Raw genomic sequence first — 22,095 nt, 5'->3', positions numbered from 1 at the left:
ATATATATAGGTCAACAAATTAAAAAAAATATTGATATTTCAAATGCATAATGTAACATGTTTTCAAGATATAAACGATGTTACTTATGTATAAATTATTGAAAAAAAATAATGATGTTGTATAATGTAAATATAAAATTAAATAGACTAAAAAAACAAACATACTAAATGATTGAAATGCAATTGTTATACGTCGAATTAAAATTTAAGCATTGTAAAAAACATGAACACATAAAAATAAATTACAAATAAAGTTAAGAATAAAATATGTTTTACTATTAAAAAGTAAAATATGTAATATGTCATAGAGAGAAATAAAATTTGTAATTTGTTTATATATTTCTAAAACTTATTTATATACGACATTAAAAGTTTTATTTGTAAATCTACTATTTTTATTTAAAATTAACAATTTTAATTAATTTTTATTTTAAATTAAAGCAACATACAATAAAACTTGTTTAAAAAGAGGTTATTTAGGTTATTTGAGAAACAAACCAACTTTTGATTAAGATTGTTAATGACACTATCATATTTATTATTTAGATATCTATTAGTTATATTAAGTTATTATTTGATAAAATAAACAAAATGATGATATCATATTTAAAAAAGATAAACTACATGTAACGTCCGCAAATCCGGGCTAGTCAATTTAGAAACAATAATTATCAAAAATGAGTTTTTGATGGAAGATTCTTTAGAAGAATTAATATTAACCAAGTTGTAGTATATGTTACAAGGATTCTGTACATATAAAGAACGCTGAAATCCGGGTTATAACGAAGAAGTTATGACCTGTCAAGGTTTTTTCAGCAAAATCGGCACGGCACCGGGAGACGTAAATAGTGAATTTACGATAGAGGACTTTTTAGCCTTATTAATCTAAACAAAAGTCGTAGAATATGTTAAACTGAGAGCGCCCATAAAAAGAACGCCCAAATCTGACTTCGTATGAGGAAGTTATGATTTTTCTAAGATTTAGCATAACAGTGCACAGCCCGGAAATTCGAATTTTAGATCGGTCGATTTTCAGCCAAAATAATCTAAACAATAAATGAATATATCATTAATAGGAGTTAAACGATAAAAAGACAGTAAAAAAACGAAGCTCGTATGCAAAAGATATGAACGAAGTTTGGTTTCTACTCTTCGAGCGTGATAAATTCGATACAGTTTTGTAAATCTGAGATAGAATGAGAATTAGTTGACGGCGTCTAAATGAAAGTTGTAGTACTCATAAATACCAACGCATGGATATAAAGAACGTCAAAAATGGAGTTCGTATGAACGAGTTACAAATTATAATAACATATTTACGCATTAAAATAAAGTATAAATCATATATACGTACACATATATATACAAATGTATATATCATTAGAAAGGTATCGACGATACAATTATTATAAGGTTAGTGTTGAGTACTTTCGACATTAGTTTAGTACAAATATCGTTAAATCTATTTAAAATAGTATTATGAAGGAGTGTTTAGTCGTTTATATAACTATAAGGTCATTAAGTAATTATGGAGGGTAGTTTTTTATAAATTCAATTACTATAAATAAGAGGCTTGGGCTCTCATATTTCTTGCACCATTCTTTTGATTCAAGAGTCTTTCTCTTCTTATCCCCCGAGCATTTCGGTCCCTCGTGATTCGACTTCTCTTTCTGTAGTTTTGGTATAGTAAGGTGAGTGTTGAAGCGCTGCACGAATCTTTCTGAGAAAGATTCAGCGACGAAGTTCAGCCCCTGCAGAGCCCGACTCCTAGCTAAGACCCCCTTGTAAGTAAGTTATGCTTACCCTATTTTAATAAAGCTTATATTTAAATTAGTATTGTTATTATGAACTTATAATAAATATTTGAGCTATTATTATGAGTTATATAAGTGTCGTTATAATATCTTTTTAACTACTCGTGGCACAGAGAATCTGGTTTAAAGGGCCGCATAGGGTTGTTGGATTTCAGAAGTGCTATATGCCAAAATGGTCCCGCCCTCCGGTGTTTTATGCATGGTCCCTGTCTGTACATAGTGGTTGGAAAGTATTGTTTAAATGCTTATATAATAATAATAATAATAATAATAATAATAATAATAATAATAATAATTAGTCACGGTAAATATTAGACTAAAATCTCGTGGTAATAATACTAGGTTTCGTCGAAAGAAATTATTTTAAAGTAAACGAAACGTTGTCCGAGTACCGAGTCACCACCTTATCAAGTGAGTGCATGGTCCCTTTCATCTTACTTATAAATATGAAGTATTTTATATAAATTACATGCTATGTGTGCATATTATCTGGATACTTGCTGTCTATGCTGGATGAATGATTTTATATATGTTTTAAATGATTTAAACTATATATTTATTTTATATCTACAAATATGTTGCGATAAAACATGGGTAGATAAAATAGTTGGTGTGTGATGAAATAAAATGATGAGAGATAGGTGATGGTAGGAAGGTGATGATAATTAGGTGAGGATAAATAGGTGATGATGAATCGGTGATGTAGGATGAAGGATACTATAACCTTGTCCGGCAATTTGGAGATGTAGTCATCTACCAGAGTATAGATGGTGACCACGGACTATTATAGACAACCCCGTGGAAACACCAGCAGACTCATAACCTGTAGGTGATGAATTACGAGTTCAGGCGATGTTGTAACTACGTATTCATCTGATGATACTTTAACCCTTACTATGAATTACAAGGTCAGGCGATGTTGTAACTACGTATTCATGCGATGATACCCAAACCCTTATTAGGCATGTATGGAGGGAGTAATCCTCGAATCATTGTTGTCTATGGGATGTAGGAGATGATCCTTTGGAAAAGTCTTTAGGAACGAACATATAAGGAAATGCGATGTAAGAGATGAGTGGTAAATACGATATAGGAAATGACCCTTAAGATAGTTCTTTAGGGAATACTAAATGAAGAAAATGGGGATGGGTAATCGCGTTAATTGTTTGACATGTATTATGTGAAGAAACAAATTAACTATATTATTGTGGGTTGAAAACCCTATGTACTCACCAGGTTTCCCAACCTGACCCACTCAGTTTAATTGTATCACATGTGTCGATATAAAGCTACACTACACTGAGAGATTAAGGAGATGTAAATCACTAGTGATAATGAATGTAAGTTATGTTTATGCTTATGTTTATGTATTGATGATGACATCCCAATGTTTTAAATGAATAAAAATACATTTCTTCGGAAATGCTTTGATAACGAATTTATCATGTTTTACTGGGTACAAATCCCGCAATATTTTTATTAAAATAAGTACTCTAATTTTTATAAAGCATAAACAAAATCGGTCTTTTCTGGCCGTGAAAATGGAGATGTCACACTACAACACCCTTGTTAGTTGTTAGTTGAAATTGAAAATTTATAATCTTTAAAACCAATTCAAATTGATTGACTAAAATTACATTTTGAGGGAAGTTTTTACGGTTTTATGCAATTAACACTTGTATCAGTGTTTTTTGGAATTGATTCTTTCCATAAGATGATATCAAAAATTGTTCCATCACAAAGATGAAATTGCAAAACTTTAAAAAGTTATAGAAATTAAAAAATCGGATTTAATGCCTCTGATTAATAATGGAAAATTTTTAATTTAGCAATCATATATGAAAATTTTAAATTAATAAGATAATAATACATAAAAACTTCCCTGCTTAATTTTAGAACAAAAATATGGAAATAATATAATCTTCGAATTATGGCCAATAATTCAAATTTATTTTCTACCTAATTTTAAGATATAATATTTCGTTACTATATATAACTGAAAACCGAAAATAAGGGTCATTAATATTATATATCAAATTAAATAAAAAAAGATAAAAATGAAAAATATTAAAAAATTGACATGTGACAACTTAATGTTTAAAACGATGACATGTGGTTTTTTTAAGTTTTGTTTATTAGAGGAGGTATATATATATATATATATATATATATATATATATATATATATGTATGTATGTATGTATGTATGTATGTATGTATGTATTTTGTTTTTTCAAGTGATATTTCATATGTTTAGAATGAAGTTAAGGGTTTTGTTAATGTTGTTATGTGTATAGACAACATTTTGTATATGTATTCATCACAAAAATATACATATGTACATATGAGTTTGTGCATATATTTTTAATTTTTTCTAGATATTTTGTTCTAAAAAACATTTTAATTGGCTAAGACGTTGCTATAGAAGTTGATTCGTTAAAAAAATTCAAAAAAATGTTTTTTCAAATGGTGTGCATATGGTGCACATTTTTTGTTATATGCAACAAAATCGAATTTCAATATGAAAAGAGGTTAAAAATGATGAATTTATATATTTTAGTTTAGTTTTTTCGATAAAAGATAAACTCTAAAACAAGAGTTAAATAAGTGACTATAGTGATCTCAAAATACTTAATGATCTCTCTCTCTCTCTCTCTCTCTCTCTCTCTATATATATATATATATATATATATATATATATATATATATATATATATATATATATATATATATGGTAAGTTTAAGGATTATTTTACGCATTACCCATGAATGGTATTTTGAATATTTTATTCATCATAGCATGAATCTTTGAATCTATGTAGAAAGATAAGTATATTTCTATTATGGCTAAATAGTTCCAAGTACGTTGTCATTATCAATAAAGATCCAAATATGTTGCTATTATTGGTAAGGAAATAAAAGTGCATTGATATTATGGGTAATGGATTCTTACTATGATGTTATTATCAGTAAGGAACCAAGTGTGTTATTATCAATAAGGAAAGTAAAGTACATTATTGTTAGAAGTAATAAAATGAAAGTACATAGCTATTACAGGTAAGAAAATGAAATTACATTGTTATTACGGGTAAGGAAACAAAATCAAATTATTATAATTTAGTTTAGACAAAAAAAAAAAGCATAAGTTATTCTCTTATAGCATCTTGCTCTACATGTCTCAAGTTTTAACCTTCAAGAAAAAGGTGAACCATAATGTAAGCCCCTCGTTCAACATAACTCAAAACTTTTAGGTATCATTTGGTAAAATAAAAAATCATGCTCAACAAGCACCTCATGAGTGAGTTTAATCATGTCAACGATCGTTGGGATCACATATGTTTGAATCCGGATATGGAAAAATCAGCCAATCATAAAGCTCATAAGTTAGCCAACTTCAAATTCAAACATTTTAATGCCAAAAAAAATCTGAAATTCAAAACCACAATAACTAATTTCAAAAGAAAATATTACTTAACATCTGAAGTTGTAGTGTAATTCGTTTAAAGATTAATAAAACTCTACTCGTTTGACTTGGCAACCGAAAAAGAAACTAAGTGCTAGATTCATTCTCATTTGAAATTTACTTGTCTTGAGCCCGCAAAGTCATTACAATGTGTCATTGGTTGATATGAAGTTTATGTCATCCACACACACACACACACACACACACACATATATATATATATATATATATATATATATATATATATATATATATATATATATATATAAGCATGAGATGTTTATCGTCAGATCTTCAAATCTGAACTCTATCACATTTTGATCAGTTTAGAATACTTATTCGACCTCATGGACTAGGAAACTTTTGATCTTTTGCCTTCCCTTTCAGCCATGCAAGTTATCTTGGTCATTTAGGTCATTTTTTGTGTATTAAAGTTTAGATCCTGAAAGCTTGAGACATTATTATGGAAAAAGCTAAAAGCTTTATCCATGTAAACATCATGTTGATTTAAATATGAAGGTTGGAGACGTGGACTTAATGGATTTAGTTGAGACTCAAAGACTAGATCTAAGTTTTTTGGACCATCTTAATGGGTAAAGTTGGAAACTTTATCTATTATGAAGCTATTTAAGAACTAGATCTGAGGTTATGGGCCTTGATCTGAAGAGATTAAGCACTTAATGAAGATTTTGGCATTCTAACCAAAAGTCACAACGTAACATAGGATGTGTCCCGACGTGACGAAGCCCAGAATCGCGATTGTTTTGTTGTTGTATTCTCACGACGTAACCAATGAATGGTCATGATGTGACGTTGACTTTGACCAAGCTGATTGTTGACATTGTGGACTTTGACTGTTGATTTTTTGACCAGTTCAACTTTTGGTTAAACTTGGGTAGAATTGAGTATTTGATTAAGGATTGGTCTCGATTTGGTTTTAGGAAGTTTGAGTTGGCTGTTTTGATGCCGAGGTAGCTGTTGGGTGTGACATCCCCATTTTCACGGCCAGAAAAGACCGATTTTGTTTATGCTTTATAAAAATTAGAGTACTTATTTTAATAAAAATGTTGCGGAATTTGTTCCTAGAAAAACATGATAAATACGTTATTAAAACATTTTCGAAGAAACGTATTTTATTCATTTTAAAACGTTTGGGATATCATCGTTAATACATAAACATAAGCATAAACAGAACTTACATTTATTTACACTAGTGATCTATATCTCTTTAAATCTCTCAGTGTAATGTGACTTCATATCAACACCTGTGATATAAATAAACTGAGTGGGTCAGGTTGGGAAACCTGGTGAGTACATAGGGTTTTCAACCCACAATAATATAATTATTAGGTTTAAACAATCAAGCAATTAAACCCCATTACCCATCCCCATTATATTCTCTATTCTCAAGGGTCTACCCTAAGAATCAACTATTACTCGTTCATACATTCCTAAGGATCATCCTAAGGAATCGGCACGAAGTCCTTCGATAAACCTAGTACCAATATCACTAGGGTTTAGTCTAACGATAACCACGACAAATTAATAGTCTGACTATTATTATTATTATTATATAAGCGTTAATAATACTCAATATAACTCATAATAATAGCCCAAATAATTATTTTAAGGACCTAATAACATTCCTATAATTATTTGAAAGCTATATTAAAAATTGCGTAAGCGTAGCACACTTACAGCGAATTTTATCGAAAACCGGAACTTATTTGGAGCAGCGTTTCGAAACCGAAAGACACTTTTTCTCGGGACTTCGGGAGCCTCGGGGCCTCCTTAGGGTGCTAGGGGTTCACCTAGACTTTAGGGAGGTTTAAAACCCTTAGAGAGAGAAAGTAGTGAGAGAAAGTGTGGAGAAAGGTGTGAGATTTCCGAGGGGGTTCGCATGGTATTTATAGTGTTGGAGCTGCTCGGATTACGCTGTGCGTACTCCTCGGATAAGACCACCAGCTTGGACCCAGCTGTCTTCGTACGTCGGATGGATAAGGGCGAGGGTACGCGGGGCGTACCGACTTCGGACGCGGGGCGTAAAGCGAAGGCTACGGGGCATGATCCGAAGCGAGGTCTGATCAGCGATGGAGGGTCCGGATGTTGCCACGTCATCTTAGTTTCGCAATTTTCCTTCTCGACTTCTAAAAATCATAACTTTCGCGTACGAGCTTCGTTTTCGACGTTCTTTATATCCACACGAAGGTGGGAACGTACTCTACAGCTTTCGTTTAGACTTCTTCGGCAAATTTTGACTCAATTTTAAATTTTATATTATTAACAGGTCGGGACAGGATTGGTCTGTTAAATTCTCATAACTTCTTCATTCGACGTCCGTTTTCGCCCATCCTTTTCTCGTTACGCTACCCTTAACGAGATCTTCGATTCTCGTTCAGGTCGTGTCGGCTAAAAATCACTCGATCTAATATTCAAATTTCGGGTTGTACACTGCTAATCCGAAACTTCGAAAAATCATAACTTCTTCATACAAAGTCAGATTTGGGCATTCTTTTTATCGATGTTCTTAGTTTAACATATTCTACGACTTTTGTTTAAAGTGCTAAGGCTAAATCTCGTTCTATCGTAAATTCACTATTTACGCCTCCCGGTATCGTGTCGGTTCCGTCGCGAAACTTCGACGGGTCATAACTTCTTCGTTATAACTCAGATTTCGGCGTTCTTTATATGTATGGAAACCTTGTAACATATACTACAACTTGGTTAAGATTATTTATTCTTAATAATCTTTTTCCGAAAAGTCGTTTTCGACCCCTATTGCCTCTAAATTGACTAGCTCGAATTTACGGGCGTTACATTGGCCCCCTGTCGAGTGGTTCATTTGAGTTTTCCTCAATGTACTTGTGGGTCGAAGGCATCAATTTTGGTCCACTAGATTGTGCTATGTATCCTTGTATATAGGATGTTGTTATGTGGTAGCGATCTGTTATATTTGTAGATCTATATAATTACCTGTAGTTGTTGGTTATATATTTATGTTTATCTGTTGCATATGTCGACATATTGTGGTTGGGTTGAGGTGGTTCTAATTTATGCTGAAGGTCAAGATACCCACATCGGTTTGGATAGGCTGTAAGCCCTACAGAGGGATCCAAATAGGTTGTAGGCCCTGCGAGACGGTCTAGTCATGCCGAAGGCTCACGTATGCATGATTTTATATGTTTGGTGGTGTGGGGTACTTTAGGACAACTCACTAAATTTGGGCTTGCATTTTGATTTTATGGTTTTAGGTATATAAGAGGACAAAGGTAAGACGAATGTGTGATTATGTACATTATCCTGAATTTTTATGACTTATGGTTTTGAGAAACTATGTTTTTATATAATTTATGGATTTTGAAATGTTTTTAAAATGAAAAAAAAATATATGTTCATGATTTTAAGATGTTACAGATAGTGAATGTATCTCAACAATTTTCCTTTATAATTAGGTAAAAGGTAAATTACTCACATAAATAAATAAAGTTTATGATGTTTGTTTAAGAAATAAAGTAGTCATGAAGTAGACCAGGTTCGGTTTAACCCAATTTGCAAGAAGTATTGAGAAAACTTTAGGACAATAAGTGGACATACACGTATAGGGTGGATCTTTTGCTACATATGAAAGGAGTTCATGTGTTTTGATACTTTTATTCAATAGTTGTGTGTGTTTTTATGGATTGGCAAAATAATCATGAGAAATGAGAAATGTGTTTTTGGAGGCAAGTCAAAAAAGTTATTTCGAACGAGTGAATCTCATTGTAAGCCTATCAGACAACTCATTATTCATTAACATGAAAGTGAACATGGGCTCTATGGCCCACAATAGTATTCAAAAACGAAAATAGGCCAACAATGACTTTATTGGAGAATGGCTAATGATGTAATGGATAAAATGGATCAAAACGGATAAGACTGCATCGGGTTAATTGTTCAATGCCTTTTTGTTCTTTGTTTTCGAGTTCACAAATCTCTCTTCTCCCTTCTCTAATAAACAAAACCAAATTATGCCACTTGTCCATTTTCTATACCACTACCTTGACACGTGACATTTTATCAGAAATCTCATAAATTACTTCCTGCATATTTCTTCTAAATTTCGTTCTTGATAATCAGGAATTTAAACTAGAAACAATGATTATCCCTAGAAATCAGCTAAAAGTTAATCTAATAATTTGAAATCGACCAATATTAGGCAATAAATCAGCAAAGCTAATCTTATAAATATACTAGGTTATAACCCGTGGACACTACGGATATGAAAGGAACAAAAATTATAAATAAATCATAAGCTAATTATTAATCAATGATAATAAAATATTTATTAATTTATAAAGATATGTGTTTTGAATATCCAATCGATGTTTTTTATTTGTAGATATTTTAGAAAATTTGACGTTTGTAAAACACAATATAAATATGAATAGAGTAAAAAAACATAATAAATATAAAAAATCAATTCAATGAAAAAACATTTGGTCTTTGTCTTTGTTAAAGAACGATTTAAGGGACACTTTTAGTGCAGCCTTTACTCTTAATAAATATAAAAAAACAGTTTAGTTGAATTATAATGAATTAAATAGATAAGAAGAATAATAATGAAAAATAAAAAGTATATTAATAAGATCTATCCAAAAAAAGAAAAAATATCATTAAATGAAAAACACTATAAACAATACTAATTGTGCATTATTTCCTAATTGATCAAAACTTATGGTTGTAAACAAAATAAGCATAAATGCCTCTGTTTATTTCATAAAGTAAAATAAAAATTCAGCAACAACAGTACATGTTTAATCATAAATTTGCAAACAGTTGAGAAGATATAACAATAATAATGAAAATGAAAAATACAAAGTTAGTATATTACACGAATAGTTCATGTCAAAAATACATGAATGGTCAATTTATCAATTATATCCTTCATCAATTCAAAAAGAAAGAAAGTAAGTTGCTATTAACCTCCATGTTAATCAATAGTAGCAAATAAGCAATAAGATTACACCATCCCCTTATATTTATAACCTGCATTTTAATCAAAAGTAAAAATAAGTGATAATATCATACCCCCTACCCGATAGCCACAGTAACATACAAACACACGAACAGAAACACACATACACATGCATACATTGACATGCACATCTTAAAACAAAAGGCAAAAATGAAATTATTTAAAAGATTCTTTTTACAGTAATGGTTCAATTCTTTTTCGATTTTGATGTACATTTAAAATGGTCATTTTGAGCATTTTTAACGTCTTGGAGTTATTTTACTAAACATATTCCATTTTACTTCTAATAGCATCATATGTTTAAAGTAGATTGTTATTTATTGCATTTAAGTTTATCATTCACAAGTAATGGTCCATGCTATATAACAGTTACAAAAATGGTCCCTATTTAGCGGAGCTTACTAAATTAAAAAAAGACAGAAATAAGTAAGTTGATATTAACATGTGTAGTAATCAAAAGTTGGTTGCTATTACTTGTAATTTTCTTCTTGGTTGTACAACTTGAGTATTGTTGTTCGGAACATATTCACATAACTTTTTAATATTGTAAATTATTAAAATATATTTATTATTTTATTTTCATATTTTGTATATTTTGGAAATATATGTGATTGTGTTTACAGCTACATAAAGTTCAACAAAAAAATTACTATTATATGATAATAGTTAATTTGCATATTTTTTTATGTTATTTCTCTTTATCCACGTTATAATAAAAAAAACATGTATATACATTTATACTAAAATAATATTGGATTTAAAAATTTTGTTGTATTGAAGAAAAATGGGTGCTTAAATGGTAAACTTTTGAATTCACTTTCATTTCTCACTCATTTGAAATAATATTATAATCCTTAGATTATTATGTTTTTATCTATTAAAGTTACAGATTGAAACATACGAGCACATTTGAACAGATTGCTGCTACCATTTGAGCACATTTCCAACAAAGATCTTTAATATAAAAGCATATACAACAACCAGCGAACACTTAGATTTCTAAAACTTCATCTGAAATGAAGAAATAAATATGTATATAATTATGATTTTCATAATTTAAGTATGTGACTAACACACGCAGCAGTACCCACACATCAATTATTAAGTAAAAAAAGGAACAATCGCTTACTTCAATCTCAACACGTGGAGTAACAGTCAACATATAGTCGAAGCAAATGAGATCAATCGCTCTAGATCTACATACACGGTCTGCAATCGGAGGAAAAAATATTTTTTATTAATAAAAAAAGTTCTTTATTAGTAGCGTCTAGGTTTTACACATGAAACCACATAAAATTAAAAAAAAATAATGACGCATAGACAAACATACATTCAAATAAGCAATTTCACATACCAACCTGAAGCTAGAAAACACAAAATTGAAACCTAAAATCAAAATACAGTATGGATGACTTACCTCACAATAATCAACGTCATAATTAAAACCTAATCGGATCATAAGGAGCAACACACGAATCACAAATCACAAAGTAAACTAATAAAACCCAACGATTGAAGTTGATTTGGGAAATCGGTAAAAGATGCAATCGGTTGGAGGTGTAATTGCGATCTCATAAAAACTACAATACATAGGTTTAAATTTGGATAATATTACGATTGCTTAAATTTTGTGACAATCAATATCAAAATTATGGTAGTTGATATATCGGAATCAAGGGATATTCCTGATTTTATGGGATCGGGATTTGATTTAAATGAAATTTAAAATTGAGTTTGAATGTATTGACTTTTGACTTAGACTCTTAGACTTCCGTTACTAATGCTTTAGGCGGGAATTAGTTTCTGAGAAAAGAGGAGGAAATGACAAGTGGATTGTTATGGGTTATTAGAGGGACATGTGGCACCTTAGGGAGGTTTTTATTAGGTAGAGAGAAGAGAAGAGATTAGAAACGATGCCCAATAACTTCCTTTCTTATATACCTTAATCATTCCCTGAATTTAACATTCTTCTCCGTTCACTTTTCTTGTATTGCTAAGATAGCAGCCTCCATTGACATGCTGCCATCTGTTTCAAACTTCTTTTTTCTGCGACATCTGAAGATTTCTGCCATCAGGTAATTATTAAACACTTTGCTAAGAATGAAATCAGTAAAAAGAAACTGCTTCGTTCATTCTATTTCAATCTTCACTGATTCCATAATACAAACCAAGTAAACTAATAAAAAAAATTCAATTTTCGTAGAAATATAACTCAACTGGAATGGGTCATTCCATTGGAATGAACCTCTCCATTGTGTTGTACTTTTTTGAAGATTATTGTTAACTTTGTTAGTTTATTGTTATGGTGTCTAAAAGAAAAATGAATTTTGGTGGAAATAAAATTTAATTGCAATTAGCCATTCTGACCTTTTTGTCCAATATAATAGCATTATATTTTTCTTACTTTTTTTTTCCAGTTTTGACAAACAATGTGTGGGTATTTGTAAACTGTGGCTCTTTTGTGTAAAATAAATAAAAATCTTCATAATTAAAGAAATCTACTTTCAAAGCACACTGTTACGACTTTTTAACTTTTTTTTATAGCTAGGGTCATTATGGTTCCCTATGTATGTTGAGAATTTTTAAAGTGTTACAATGTTGTCTTAAAAAAAATCAATTTTAACCAATTATAACAAAGTAGTTTCGAATCACATTGGTATAAATTGTAACATTTTATAAAAAACTATAAAATGGTTTCCTATGTACGTAGAATTTTTAAATTGTTACAATGTATGTAGGTTCTGTTGTTTATATTTGATAAAAAAAATCAATTTTTGGCCATTATAGCAATGTACTTTCAAAGCACATTGCTATAAACTGTAACACTATATAAAAAAACCACATATTGCTAATAAAAACTACCTTAGAACAAAGACTAGACACTCAACTTGAAATGGTCTTAAACAATGGCATTAGCAGCACTGGAAATCTTTCGCCACAAATCAACACATTTCTTTCCAATTGGTCCAGTGTTAGCAGATCCTACATTCAACATACAATAAAAAAAACAGTTATGCTTTATTAAAAAAAACAAAAGGATGCGTTGTGATACAGTTTCTTCGAAAAAAAAAAGTAACTTTCATTTCTCCCTTGGGATTGACGATAACAACAACATTATCTGCATTAACAAAAATAGCGGTTCATAAAACAATTATCAAGATTGATATAGAGAATGAAGAAGATGCTGTAATTGTTGAAATGAAAGGTGATAAGAGCAAACCTGTAAAGAAGCCCACTTTAGAGGATTATTCAACACACTAACCCTGACCATCCTCTTCTTGATTCAAAAAAATGTAAACATTAAAGCAGCCTGTGCGAAATAACCTGCTGATTAGAAGGTCGTTTATGCAGGAGGAGAATTTGACATCTCTGAACATTATGGAGATAGGATACAGAATCAGAGAGGTAAAAGAAACGGTCCATGACAGGCGTTGATGAAACAATCCATGTCTTATACTCCATCTCGATACCATTTGTTGTTTATCCCTATCTTGTTCCACCTTTTTCTCATCAGAAACAAAGCAAAGGAGTGAAACAACAAACCCTAAAAAACCCAAATATAATAATTAAGAAATTAAAACACATAACCGAACCTCATGGGAGAAATCGAGACTTCACATCGCGACACACTGCATAACCCACAAAAATGAGAGAACTTAAAGTCGAATTTTGCAATTTCAAGAAAACCCAGATGGAATTGAACATTAACCTGATGAGTTTGAAGTAGGATCCAATGTTTCCTCTTTGCATTGCAATACAGAGACAACAAATACAAAAAAATGGATATTTTTTTAGATCTTATACGATAATAGAAGGACATGTACACAGAAATTTCGGAGGAGTCGGAGGAGGAGGCGTGCACAATTTATTTTATTTGGAGAGAGAGGAATGGAAGGTTATTTAGTAATAGAAGGTCGGAGTTTGATTCTATATCTAAAGAGATTGAGGATTGTATTAGATTGAAACTGTTAGGAATGAAGAGGCATAAATTGGTTTCTAATCTTGATTTATGCAGTAAATGGGGAATTGTGATTAATGGGAGGAGAGGAATACAGTTATAATTTGAGATGTTTCCATGGAGTGTGGGAATAGAGTTTGGAGCTATATGAATAAGCTGGTGTTCAGAATTGTCAACTGGGTGTGTAAGTGGAGTATTTGGACTAGTGTAAAAATTCGTTATTGATCCCTAGTAAGTATTGGGATTTAATTGAAAGTGTGAATAGTTTTATAACCAAAGGAATTGACGGATTAGGTGTTAAATGAAGTTTATCTTTCTTTAATACTTTTTGTACCTCTCAAAGGAATATAAGGAATATGATCTTTTTAGAGATTATTCTTTTATATTACTTTGGACACGTGATTGACGTCGTGTCAAGTCTGGAACTTATTAGAATTGACGGAAGGGGTTTTGGGGTTCATAGGGGCGTTTTTGTCTTTTGGTCTTTCTTTTGTTTAGGTGTTTGCAATTGGGAGTATAGGATGTTATTTTTTGAGGAAAATATTTTTTGGGTTGATTTTTTTGTTTGTGGAAATACCATTTTGGGTTTTTTTAAGGGTCATAACTCTCATTGGTTTGTTATATATAAGGGGAGCAGTTGGTTTGACTATATAGGGATTTGTTTTGATGAGTTGATGATACCTTTTTTCCCATTCTATTGTGGGATTTCCTTGTGCAGGATGTATTGGCAAAATGGTGTGAGGAGGATTACTCGAAGAATGGTTGGAGATGAGATAAAAGATGGGAGTATACAAGGATGGAGTGGCGACTATATTGACACATTTTGGGGCTGGTCTAGAGTTTTGAAGTGCAATCTGATGAGAGGAAGCATGGAGTATGAGGATTATGTGTTGTTAAACTTTTTGGTTGTTTTTTTCTTTGTGAAATATTTTATGGGGTTTGTTTGTGTTGGTTATGGGGGTGTTTGGATTAGAGGGTGGAATGTATTTTGTGTTAGGAAATGGATGTATTGCTGGTTATGGATTGGTTGGGGTAGATTAGATGTGGGTGTTGGTGTTTATTTTGTTTGAACTTTAGTCTTCTTGTATTCTTTTATTTTTTAATATAGTTTTGCCGAGACTCTGGTCTCTTCCAAAAAAAAAAAGACGTATCAGTGAAGCCGATGAGTTTGAGGAATTTAGCCTAAGTTGAGTGTCACGTTTATAGGACCGTTTATATATATGTTTTGAAATTGATTTGATTACGTTTTTTTACTTTATTCTACGCTTATAAAATAATTATAGGTTATGTAGTAGGTATTTGTTTTAAAGAAAAAATAATAATAATAACGCTCTTTAGCAATATTTTTGAACTTATGTTTTAATTTACTTATTAAATTATTTAACTAACTAAACTGTTTAAATCTTTTAAATTATATCATATTATCTGGTTTAGGGTGAAACATCTCATTTTAAACAAAGTGATTTGATTATGATCTCACGTATAAATTTAAAATTTTCAATCGAATAAATCTATTTGATTTCATACATATACTTATTAGTGATTATATACACATGCACTTCACATGTTTTTAAAATGAAATGCAACAGTAATATCTTTATTTTCTTTTGGTATACTGTTTTTTGTCTTGAATTTAAATTTTCAAACACCTTTATTTTTTATAAAATTATAAACAACAAATCTAATTGTCTATTCATATATTGATCTATTATGTATAATGTTGCTATCATATTTTAATATATTAAATTATGTTTTTCTTAACTATCATGAATTAAAGAAAATTATTTATATCTAAGTTCTAACCATTTAAAATATTATTTATACATAAGCATCATAATTAAGCTTACCAATATATATATATATATATATATATATATATATATATATATATATATATATATATATATATATATATGGAAAAGTTCAATAGAGAACCATAATTATGGGTTCTTCAAGGAACCAAATTTTTTTTTTCAATTTCTAGAGCTTATTCTTTATCGAAAAAATAATCTAAAAATATCTAAATTCATATATTAACATTGTGAATGTAAAAAATATTTTTCGGATTCACGTTGTGAATTTTCGAAGATTCACATTGTGAACTTGACGTAAAAAAAATCGAATTTTATATCATTGGAAAAAGGATAAAAAGTTATGAATTTATGTATTTTTAGTTTTTTTTATAAAAAATAAGTTCTAAAAGTTGAAAAAAATATTGGTTCCTTGGTTAATTATGATTCTCTATTGAACCTCACCCTATATATATATATATATATATATATATATATATATATATATATATATATATATATATATATAGAGAGAGAGAGAGAGAGAGAGAGAGAGAGAAACACTTATTTACAATAAGTTTGATGATAGTTTATATTCACCTGATGTTTTAAATGGACTTAAAATCTCCGGTTTGCCAAACCATAAGTTGATTTTAAAAGTCGGTGTTCCGGTTATGTTACTAAGAAATATCGATCAAAAAAATGAGTTATGTAATGGTACTAGATTTCAAGTGGTATCATTAGGTAATCGCGTAATAGAAACAGTGGTCTTAACTAGAAGTAACATTGGACATCGTTGTCTTTAACACCTTCAGACAACAAAATTCCATACAAGTTCAAAATGAGACAATTTCCCCTAGCGGTTTGTTTTGCTATGACCATAAATAAAAGTCAGGGTCAATCGTTGAAAAAAGGTTGGGTTGTTTTTGCGAGAATCGGTTTTCTCACACGGTCAGTTATATGTTACTTTATCTAGAGTAAAGAGCAAAGAAAATTGAAGTTATTGATTTTAGATAAGGATGATAATTTAACTAATAAAACTTCCAATGTTGTGTTCAAGAAAGTATTTCAGAATCTATGTTAAACTCTTTATGTTTGTTTTACTTAACAAATAAAGTTGTACTTACTTACCATCCATAATTAAATGTTTTTTTACAGTTATTAATTTTTTTGGGCTATAAAATTTTTTAATTTACCTTCCGTAGTTTCCACGGGTTATAACCTAGTAATTGATATATAAATGTGAGTATAAAAACCACACCACTAAAAATATCTGAATAAAAAATTCAAGGTAAATAGATCCATTTTTAGAAAAATAGGTCTACATTATCATTTCTAATATTCGGAATTCCAAACACATAAAAATAGTTACTTTATACAATTTGTATCGTGAATATCTACATTATAGTTTTGTAATGTAAATAAATTCAGTGACCAATAATTAATGTTATATAATTAACCACTAAAAATATTTGAATAAAAGAATGCAAGGTAAATAGATCCATTTTTAGATAAATAGGTCTAAATTATCATTTCTAATATACGGAATTCAAAACACATAAAAATAGTTACTTTATATAATTTGTATCGTGAATATCAAAATTATAGTATTGTAACGTAAATAATACATACTTTGAGTGACCATTAATTAATGTTATATAATTAGATGCTTAGGTGCTGTTTGTTTTTTGAAAAAAAAAAAAAAAAAAAAAAAAAAAAAAAAAAAAAAACCTCTTCAGATCTCATATTGTTGCGCGGCGCAGCACACGGGCAACACTTTTAATTTTACAGTTGTTTGTTTTTTAGAAGTCTTCGGATTCAAAAACCTCTGCATGTGTTTTGTTTGGCGCAACACCCGTACTGCCTCTTCCAACCTCTTCTTATTCTTCTTTTTCTTGTTAAAATTTTGATTATATGTTGTTGAAATTTTATTTCACCTTTTTTTCGTTTTTTTTTTTTGTTTATTCTTGTTGATTTTTTTTTTTCGTTTTTTTATATTCAATAATGATAATTTCTTGATGAAATATCATTATTTTTTTACTAAAATATATTTATTTTTTGTTGAAATATTATTATTTTTTACTGAAATATCATTAATTATTTCCGAAATGTTATACATTATTAAATTTTACGTATTAAAAAGCTATTTTCGGTTTATAAAACTAGTTTATTTTAATTTTTTAATATCTGCAGCAGTATGCAGATGTTAAAAAAACAAACACGCTTCTTATTACAGTCTGCAGCCTTTTGGTCCACCTTTTCTACTACAGAGGGTTGCAGAGATGGTCCGCAGATTTCATGAATTTTTGCTTCAGAAAAATCAAACAGCACCTTAGACAAAACTAGAATTTGAAACAATTCTACAAAAACATAGAAAAGTTTGTACAAATAAATCAAGTTCAACCTAATAACTAATAAGTAGAAGACCAGTTTAAAGGCTTAAATGGTAAAGAAGCACATGTCACCAACATTCAAAACAAACAAATAATTCTTTAAAAAAAGTAACGTTACAAAATCTAAGGTTGTGATTACTATAAAATAACTCATTAATCAACTAAAATCTAAGGTTGTGAGTACTCAAGGCTTTTGGTCTAAAGGTAAAGAGTGACTCTTTTAATCGAGAGATTATGGGGAGAGATAATGAGTTCAAGTCTTATTAAAGACATAGATGGTAAATTAGAGATATATTAGTTTGTCGTTCTAAAAAGAAAAGATCATCTAAAAAAACATTAAAACAATGTTTAAATATTTAAATATTGTGAAGGAAATATCTAGTACATAATCAAAGAGTCTTCCATAAAAATCAATAAATAATTTCATAAACAACTCACCTATCATGTTGAAAACAACCAATCGAAATCTCATAATAGATATTATGTGGATCATAATGTGTCTCTAAACCAATTCAATGTTTTTTTTTTCTTCTAGGGAGAGCTTTGAGAATCTGGAATCTAGGATGTATGATCCATAAATGACGGTGTAGAGGTAAATATCTTTCATCACATAGAGGCCATATGTATAATGACAATTAAAGTTTGGTTTGAAAAAGAATTTCAAAGTTTGTGATATAAGAAGTTTGTCTTTTGACCGCTTTCTTTTTTTTTTTTTATTTTTTTTTTTTTATTTGAAGGGCCGAATGAAATAAAAAGGTTAGCAAAAGAGCTAGCAAACAAGAACAAATTAGTTCATGAGAGGATTAAGCATCCACTCATTCCAATTTTTTTTGACCACTTTAATTACCCACAATTGACAAGCAGGGCCGACCCAATACATGGTCGGCTTGGGCTAAGGCCCAGGGAAGCAAGAAAAATAGGGCATAATTTTAGCCCAATCATTTATAGCATAAGTGCTCGATTTGGTTTAAATAAACGTAGTTCTGAATCGGTGATTCTTCAATCGAGGCAGGAAAACAAACGAGTGAAAACTAAAATCACCAATCGATGCATTGACAAACTCGAAAATTGAAATCACCAATGCATTAAAAAACGAAGATGCAATAATCACGATGTAGAAGACGATGAGTTTCCTATCGATTTCTGTCTCTAACATCTGATTCTTAAATATGACTATAAACCCTAGTCTCCCTCATTATAATCGTATTTGGTATTTCAACTTCAATCTCTCTATGATTGTCTCTATTTTTTTTGGGTCTCAATTTGGTGATTTTTGTATCCTATCTTTATACCACCATCGACGATAGATGATGCCCTCCCCTATTTAATATGTTTTGTTAATATTTACCCATTTGATACCTTAATTGTTGATACTTTCTCCCATTTAATCGATTTCTAGATACGATGTGGGAATATGTCCCAGTCTTTTTAAGTTATGTTACAATGTTGCCACTGACTTTTTAGCTTGAAGAGTGAAAAGTGAAGACGATAGTTCGAGACTTTAGAATTAGAGTTCAAAGTTTGCTTCAACCTGCTCTAATTTCTCGATATCTATAGAAGTTGCATTTTATCTTTATGATCTTCTCTCTAATGAGTCTGAGTTATTTTTATTTGTTTTGATTTCTGGTTTTATAAAGTTCGAATTTTAATTTCTGATTTTTATAGAGTTATGGAGTTCATATGTTCCTGCCTTTAACTTCATATTTGTTTTCTTATGCAGATTTACTTTTCTATCTGAGTATACTCTGATTCAGCTTTTTTTTCTAGGGGCCAGGGACATCATTTTTGTGTGCTAATTCAGAAAGTTTGACTGTGCAATATTGATATTAGTTTTTGAAAATTAGATTCTGATCCATTTGATCAGATAACTTCAATCCTCATAACCAAAACATAAACACTCATCCAAAACCAATATAGAGGTCTTGATGTAAGAAGTTCAAGAACAAGACAAAGTGGGTTCTTTTGGATATGATAAACACATACCAAAACCAAGAACACATTAATACCAATTTGTTATCTATCACCATAAAAAACAACATGAGCCACATTTGAACTTCTTACATCACAACCTCTGTTTTGTATGGGATTTTTGTGTTTGGAGAAGTTGTTTTTGGGAAAATCATCATGTTATGGCCACCTTCTTATAATTTCGATAATAACCTTAAGAATAAAGAAAATCAATTTCAAGCCCTCATTTTTGGGTATTATGACATTTATCAACATGTCAGTATTTGATTTTTATCACTTACTTTAATTTTGGATCAATGTTAGTTATTTTATAAAAATAAAAATGATGAAAATTTTGAAGAAAAAAATGATCAAAATCAAAATGTTGAAGATAAAAAAACCCCAAACCTTGGTGAGGATTTCACCTTTGTCTTGTAATACAACATAGGGGCATAAATATTTTATCTTGCCCAAGGCAATAAAAACTAATGGACCGGCCCTGTTGACAAGCTCGTAAAAAAACTTAAACTACATTATGTTCATGTAAGTTGACCACCCACGATTGTATTAATATGTTGAAAAATACTAAATTGAAATGCATTGAGGTTTCGAAAAAAAAATTCATAATAAATTTAGTGTGTGATGTTTAGAAGACTCCATAAGGTTCACTAGATTAGTTCTTTTTTGCTGCTCATTGGGTAAATACCTATACTTGACAAATGAAGTGGACGATTAGGTATGAACTATTTGGATATTCGCATATTAGATATAACTTATATAGCATTTTAGATTACACAATAAAAACTTAAAAATTACAAGACAAAATTTTCTATATCTTTTGATAATACGTCAAACAATACCGCCACTGTTGGACAATTTTAGATAAAATATAAACCGGTTTGCTACTTAGACTTTTTTTATGGCCTTCTAATTTATATATCAATGTATAAGAAACTACCTTAAGGTTATGTTGAAGAGATTTAAGGGTTAGAAGGGTAGACCAAACGATGAGGTGTCGTGATTTGCTACTTGTCCTCTTGATAAGGATGAACTCAGTTCTGAAATCGAACATAACCTAATCAGAACCAAGAAGTTGAGAACCAGATTTATGGATATGGACTAATCCAAAACCAAACTAAATACATATCCGGTTCCTAATCAGTTATGGTTCCGGTTCTATCTGGTATTTTGTTCACTCCTAGTTGGTAGGGTCCGAAATTGGAACCAAAAACCGAGAACCAAATTTATGGATATCAGTGTTGTAAAACTCGCCGAGTTGGCTGAGTACTCGCTACTCGGCCCCTTACCGAGGCGAGTTACCGAGGCGAGTTACCGAGTCTCGAGTACTCCCCGATCGACCTCTTACTGAACTGAGCAGTGTTGTAAAAATTGGTCAACTCGGTGATTAATATATATATATATATATATATATAATATACTAAATGATTTATTATTTAACATACACACATGTGATTATTACTACATATATATGTTAAACTTTCAATACTTATTCACGAAGAGAGACCATTATGTGCTTTTCAGTTTTTGTGTATTCACATGTATCTGATTTTGTTTTATATTTCAATCAACTTATGTTTTTAACTTATGATTTTGACATATATAATTTCCTTAAAAATATTTCTACATTAATTACTGAATCCGAGTACCCCCGAGTACTCGCTACTCGGTAGTCGGCCGAGCAGGTACCGAGTAACG

General features: G+C 30.2%; 1 long non-coding RNA gene across 6 annotated transcripts; it reads right to left on the bottom strand.

Moving 5' to 3' along the window:
* Window positions 1-10,109: 10,109 nt before the first annotated feature.
* On the bottom strand, window positions 10,110-14,352 carry LOC145099939 (uncharacterized). Of its 6 annotated transcripts, XR_013704709.1 has the most exons (7): window positions 14,001-14,352; window positions 13,885-13,920; window positions 13,512-13,791; window positions 13,154-13,409; window positions 12,233-12,356; window positions 11,421-11,500; window positions 10,110-10,302 (listed from the first exon to the last, which is right to left on the bottom strand). It is a non-coding gene; the product is annotated as an uncharacterized LOC145099939 (long non-coding RNA). The 6 variants fall into 6 exon arrangements; XR_013704704.1 differs by having other exon boundaries at window positions 13,512-13,920; XR_013704705.1 differs by having other exon boundaries at window positions 12,233-12,346; window positions 13,512-13,920.
* Window positions 14,353-22,095: the final 7,743 nt, after the last annotated feature.

This window comes from Lactuca serriola, chromosome 4 (assembly GCF_051521515.1).
Source record: "Lactuca serriola cultivar US96UC23 chromosome 4, Lser_US96UC23_V15, whole genome shotgun sequence".
In the NCBI taxonomy this organism is placed as follows: domain Eukaryota; kingdom Viridiplantae; phylum Streptophyta; class Magnoliopsida; order Asterales; family Asteraceae; genus Lactuca; species Lactuca serriola.
The sequence above is the reverse complement of the archived record's forward strand: the minus strand, read 5'-3'. Positions and strand labels throughout refer to the sequence as shown.